Here is a 6,905-nt window from a genome sequence, read left to right as displayed (position 1 = left end):
AGAATACGATCATAAATAACAAGCAGAGAGGCTATCTTAATAGAGTAGCCGACACTCAAGGGTCCTTTGTTAAGCTTTAGGATTAAAATTTAGAAGTAGGTTTTTTTTAATTTCATAGTTAACAGCCTAAAACATAAGAATTCGGAATCTACGGGTTTCGATGACTTCAGATACCTAACTTTTTTTTTAATGCTTAAAATTGGAATTAATAGAACGTTTCTCGTAAATGGAATGAGATACGCCAAAAAAGACAACATTTTTGAATTCAACTAGAAAATTGTATATCAGTATTTTCCGCCATACTTTTCTGACCTGGCATACTTCTCTAGCTTCTTTTACGTCCATGCATTTTTTCATGCAGACTCTCCTGTTTCGGTGGCTTCTTATGTCTCTTCTAACTAGGTCTCATTAACAAATTCTAGCCATTCTTTCCGCGATCTGCCTCTGGGCAAAGTTTTTCTGCATATTATGCGCAAGAATCTCATGTCAATTGCATTAATTTTACTCTCATCTTTTTCTAAAAAGTGAAAAACAAAATTTGGCAATGAAACTTTATTTATGCTTATTTAATGAGCTCCACACAGGCTTGTTTCCCTAAATATTAAAAAAATAATTGAAAATATGTTAATATAATAAATATTTTTCAGAATTGTTCTATGAAAAGGATTCATATGCTGCAACGCGTAAAATATGTTTCTCTGAGTTAAATTATAATCTATGTAATAATGTCACCAACAATGCTGATCCATTGCCATCCTGTGTTAATCCAATACACTCAACTGTTATAACTCACTGTTATTCTTTTAATTTTACTACATTTAAATTGTTATCCTAGGAAGTGAATACATACATCAAGCTGATAGAAACCAGACTAATACAATAGAGTCTTATTCAGAAATACGACACGAAGTTTTGTGTGAGACCGTTGATTTGAATTCATTTTCTACAAATACAACAAGCAGCGATAACAGTGACAGTAAATATATAATTCTGATGTTACTGCAACAGTTCTTGTGAATTCCATTCGTAATAAGGGTTTTTTTTTACGTCGATATAAGAATCGCTGGAACTTTAAAATAACGTTCCTTTGTTAAATCTCAGATATATAAATAATTTACATGTTTCTGCCTACTTCAGTTGAAAATTTATGACTAGCTTCAAAATGAAATCTTTTTTTGTTTTTTTAAATCTGCATGGAGTTTTATTACAAAATCTAAAAAACGCGAAGTAGGTCTATCCATGGAGTTCACAAAAGAATAATTAAATAATAATTAAATAATAAAATGTTTGACATTGATTGATTTAGCATGCAATAAATCTATATTTACAATGGACCAGTCTTTTTATGGGGACGAAAAATCACTACTGAATGAAAAGAAGGATAACAATGATAGCCGAAAATATTCAGATACCTCGATTTTCTACTCTAACGATTGGTGATTCTGTGCGATTCCGATTTCGTGAAACTGGTGAAAAACTTTGCCAACATTAATTCTATAAATAACAGTGCGGAATATTTAGGTACAAAAAAAAACAATAAAAAATTAAAAAACCCGGAATACGATAGTTGACGGCAGTTGTAACTACGGCCACATTAATAGGCCTTTATAGTAACGATACTTATTTCCTATTCAGGTAAAAATATTTCAGAGAAAATTCGAAAAAGCATTTGTATCACATCTTCAAAAGAAATACAATATGAAATATCCTCAATAGTTGCGTCGTTGAAAATTTCAAGCTACCAACTTCCCTGGAAGATATTGAATCTTTGCCAAATGTTTTGAAAAAATGTCATGATATGCGAGTTTGCAGAGGATTGACAGCTGCAAACTTTAATTATATAGCACAAAGTTCTGATTTAATACAGAACATTTTCAAATGAATTGAATTCAATTTGATGCGTGATAAATTTGGTTTCGATAAAGGTTTTTTCAGTTATTAAAAAAATCGTTTAATGCGAAACATCCTAAGCATCGCCATGGTGTTCTTCTGTTGGATGGAATAAATGTAAAAAAATCCGTTTCAGTTTCAACTAGAAATTTGACTATCACTGGATTAACTGATTTTGGTGAAGATGGTCGCAAGGGTACTGATATGTCGGACTAGCCACGCATGGTTGAGTTTCCATGTATCAGTCTCTTACAGGCAATTCAATTCAAACACTGGTAGTGTTCGCTTCAGGAAGTACTATCAGTGGAGAAGATTTGTTCAAAACTGGTTTTAAAAACTATATGTAATGTCGGAGATGTTGGAGGTTTAATTCATGGTGTCATTGGTGATGGAGCAAGTACTAATCTTAAGATGTGGAAAATACTTGGCATTAAAAGTGATATGAAGGATACAAAGAATTATTTCACTCATCCGATGGACGATACTAAGGAAAGTATTTATGTTTTCTGATACTTCATTTAATAAAGTGCGTAAGAAATAAAATATATAACGACCAACAAATTTTAATACGCTTAAACTGAAAATCTATTAAATGCATTCGTCGATCATAATTGTTAATAAAAATGAAAAATATTGTCAAACGTCAGTTTTCTCCCTCAGAATATTAACTTAGGGTTAAAATGAACAATTATGCAAAAAAGTGGATTTTTTTATATTAAAGAGTGACCTTTTAATGCATTTGTTGATCAGTATTGTTTATAACAAATGTAAATATTTTGATTGTCCATTTCTGTCATGTAATTTTTATTTTTGAAGCCAAACCTAATGATTGCGCAGAAAAAATGCATATTATATATACAGAGGCGCTTATTTCTTAAATTTCCTTATGAAATTTGTGTATAAAAATCAGAAAAACTATACTTTAGTGTTTGATTTTTACGAAACATTAATTTCACTCGATTTCGTTTGGAAAAACGCGATGAAAAGAACTTCCAGGCTTCAATATACAGCAATAATCGATTTTGTTCATAAATTTGTTTCTAACAATTGCGAAGATTGCACGAACTTCATCTAAGTTATTAGGAGTTGTTAATCGATTGTAAATGTATCAGTTTTTCACCATTTTGAGGTAAAATCAATGAATTCTATAGAACAGGCAGCTCAAATATGAAAAATTATGATTTTTTTGACATTTTGCAAGTTGAATAACAAACAGACAGAGCCTTTTTAGCAAAATCGACCTCGACAGATCTCTTCAGAATTTAATTAGCTTTCATTAAAAAAAAGATGGCATCGGGCGAAAATTGTAGGCTCTGGATTATTTTAAATCCCAATTTTCTAATTAGCTGCACTGTGCGCTTGTCTAGTCTTTTGAAAGCAGTTTTTAGAGACTGGAAATGTTGCCCGTTCAGGGAAAGTTACACAACACCATCGGCTTGTTCTGTGATGTTTTGAACATTTTTTCTTAAGCCCTACACCATTGCTATAATACCATGTGGTGGTTATAGATGGTGTGATCGGCAACCAAAAACCGCTGTAGAATGGCTAATTAGCGAGAAGCATAAACAGGATGTAACCATTTATCATGCTGGAAGAGGTGAAAATCGTTTAAAACAAGAAAATATAGTAGATGGTTTTTATGAATTAAATGGGGTGGCTCGTGTTTTATAATTTCACGGTTGCTTTTAGCATGGGTTTGTACGTTGCTATCCTGATAACCGCGAGAGCAAACTAATCAGCTCGGATGATATTCTAATAGCCCGTTACGAAAGAACGCTCGCACAAAGTGAAAAAATGAGGCGAAACAGTTACCTGGTCGCAGAGATATGGCAGTGTGAGTTTAATGAATTAAAACAAACTGGATGTAGATTTACAAAATATCATTAAAAATCACCCTCTTATTGTTAACGGTCTTTTAAATGCCCGAGATTCGTTTTTCGGAGGGTGTACTGGGAACACCGGGTGTTACTATAAGATGAAAAAGGGTGAAAAAATGCGGCATCTTGACGTTCGTTCTTTGTACCCAAAAGTTTCAAAATCAGGAAAGTTTCCTGTTGGTCATCCAAATGTATATGTCGATGCTGATTGTATATTGCTACCACAATCACTTTATCACCCTCTTTTACCAGCAAGGATTCATGATAAACCCATATTCGCTCTCTGCCGCCAACGTTGTGAAAACCTTAAAAAAAGTGATTGTGCACACGCTGAAGCAACAATGCGAGATTTTTTGTGCCTGATATTGTATGAGTATCTTTCTAAACTGGGTAACGATGCTCTGTAATACGATACTGATTCAGTCATTTTCATTGATAGTAATAATACAGAAGATAATATTCCACCGGTTGATAAATTTTTAGGTGAACTGACGGATGAGCTTGAAGTTTATGGGGTTGGTAGTGTTATTCAAGAATTTGTTTCTAGTAGGTCCAAGTTTTAGACCTACATAGTAGCTTCAGGTGACGGTACTGAACATCTGGTGTGTAAGGTCAAGGGTATCACCTTAAACTATACAAATTCGTGCCCTATATACTTTGAATCTATCCGTAAACTCATCCTAGAAAATGCAGGCCTAATCAATTAAATTATCGAGCCATTCGACGGCCAACGATTCACGATGTTGTCAAAATAAGTGAAAATAAGGTATGTAAAGTTGTCAACTTGAAACGGAGGCAAGTTAATAACCACGACTCACTGCCATACGCTGTATAAAATGATAACATGATAAAAAATACACTTACCATGCATCGGTCTTCTGGGTTAAATCTAACCTGAATCCCTTGTATTGTTCAAAACGAAATATTAGGTAGGTACACCTAATTATGTAAGAAATTTTCAGTTTATAAGTTAAACAAATTATTTATATTATTTATCTGGTTACAAATGAAGAATCGAGCAACCTGTCATCGGTGTACGAGGATTCTATAGAGAGCTTATCTAATACATCGTTTCCATGTGGCCAACCTTCGCAGCCGCTAGTTTATTAACTAAAAAGGTTGGGGTACATCCTGACCGCTGCACATTTCCTACCGTCGCGCTCTAGTTTAGCGGTAGAAGATGTGCAACATTTTTGTGATGAAGCGGATGATCCGTATGATGAGGGCGAAGATATACGTGATGAGATGCATAAAGATAGCTGTGATACTTATAAATACTTGTATTTAGCCTGCGTAACTTTGGCTGTGTAAGTATATGTGAGTGTATTTTTTTAAAATTACAGACTGAACAAAAATATATTCATAGTTTGTTAACAAAAACATTTGCTCTTCTTACTCCCCCTTTTCCAATTTTAGATAATTTATTTTATGTGCTTATTTTATTCGGTAATAGACGATAAATACATTTTTTCAAAATTTATAAGCATGAAAACATTAATAGTTTATTAAAAATTAATAAGAATCGTTTGAGTTTCTTTTTCTCTGTGAAAACCTCCTACATTATTACGTCACAGCGCTCTGCACTCTCCAGTCGGGAATCTCCTATCTCTACTCTACCCGTTTCCATTTTCACATTTGGAAACTCCCTATGTGACGACACAAGACTCAGAATCTTCCGGACAGGGACCCCCTTTCCCCCTCCTAAACTCCATATATCTTGGCTAGTCCGTTGTAGGGACCCTGCAGTAAGGGACGCGCCAATCGGGCAGCTGACACTTCCGTTCCAAATCAAGGTACTGTACCAAAATTTACTACAGCTTCGCGTTTCGGTATGCGAATAGTGCTTGTTGACATCTTGAAATGGTTAGGGACCCTGTAATGAGGGATGCGCCAAACAGGCAGCTCAGTGCGGATTGGTCGAGCATAAGGTCAACATGTCCAAATCTTTCAACAAATTTTTTGATTCTTGTCAAACAGTGTTTTCTCTACGCCAAAATTCTTAAGAATCTTCTCAATGCTGACTTTAGTTCAATAGCGTTTCACCGCATATATTGCGCAGGAATCGCATGTCAACCGTGTTAACTTTACAGTATTGTTTTATTGGTAGGCCCAGGTCTCGCTAAGTTACAGCACCGTGGGTGCAAATACAGAATTATATTTTCTAATCTTAGCTTTACTTGTTTTTTTTTTGTTCATTTATTTGTAACTTTACTCTATCCTTTTATTGGTATGCCCAAGTCTCGCTAAGGTACAAAACGTGGGTGCAAATGCAGAATTGTATATTCCAATCTTAGCTTTATTTGATATTTTTTTGTTTATTTATTTGTACCTTTACTCTTATCCTTTTATTGGTAGGCCCAAGTTTTGCTAAGGTACAGCACCGTAGGTGCAAATGAAGAATTATATATTGCGATTTGAGCTTTAATACAATGACTTCTACACTGCCGATAATCATCTTACCCTTGTTTATACGTCTTGCTATCTCTCCATCAATCTCTCCGTTAGTTGTAAATAAAATAATAAAATACCCATACTTCTAAATGCATTCTAACCTTTCATCGTCTAAGGAAATGTGGCATACTGTTTTCTTATCTCTACCTTCAAATGTTATAATTTTTGTTTTATTCACGATCATTTTAAGGTTCGTGACCTTCAGGTTAGTATTCAGTTTGCACAACATTCTCTGTAAATCTTCTATTGACTTATCCCATTACAACTTTATCGTCTGCAAACGCTAACCCACGCACCTTCATTGTCCCGAGATTTATATTTTCTTCTTTGAAGCGGACCATTCTTGGACACTTGTCCATGAAGCTAATAAAGGACAACATAGTTTTAAAAAGTTTGATTAAAAGGATGGGTTTCGATGAACGTCAGTGAGGGAAGGTTTCTCGAATCATAGAACGCAAAGTTGGTGTCAAAATTCAAAATTTAGAAAAATCTAAAGTTAGGTTTTGAAATTTCCGGCAAATTGACAACTTTTTATAAGGAAAAAACTGCGTATTATTTCCACGAGGTAATTGTTTAAGTCATGGAAAATGAGCTTGAGCTCAAAATAAATATATTCTAAATTTGAATTCAAATTCGATAGATTTCCATGAAAGTAATAATGAGGAAAGTTTCGAGTTTTAGAATATA

The sequence above is a fragment of the Belonocnema kinseyi genome, chromosome 3 (genome assembly GCF_010883055.1).
Source record: "Belonocnema kinseyi isolate 2016_QV_RU_SX_M_011 chromosome 3, B_treatae_v1, whole genome shotgun sequence".
Taxonomy (NCBI): Eukaryota; Metazoa; Arthropoda; class Insecta; order Hymenoptera; family Cynipidae; genus Belonocnema; species Belonocnema kinseyi.
This window is presented reverse-complemented; position numbering follows the sequence as displayed.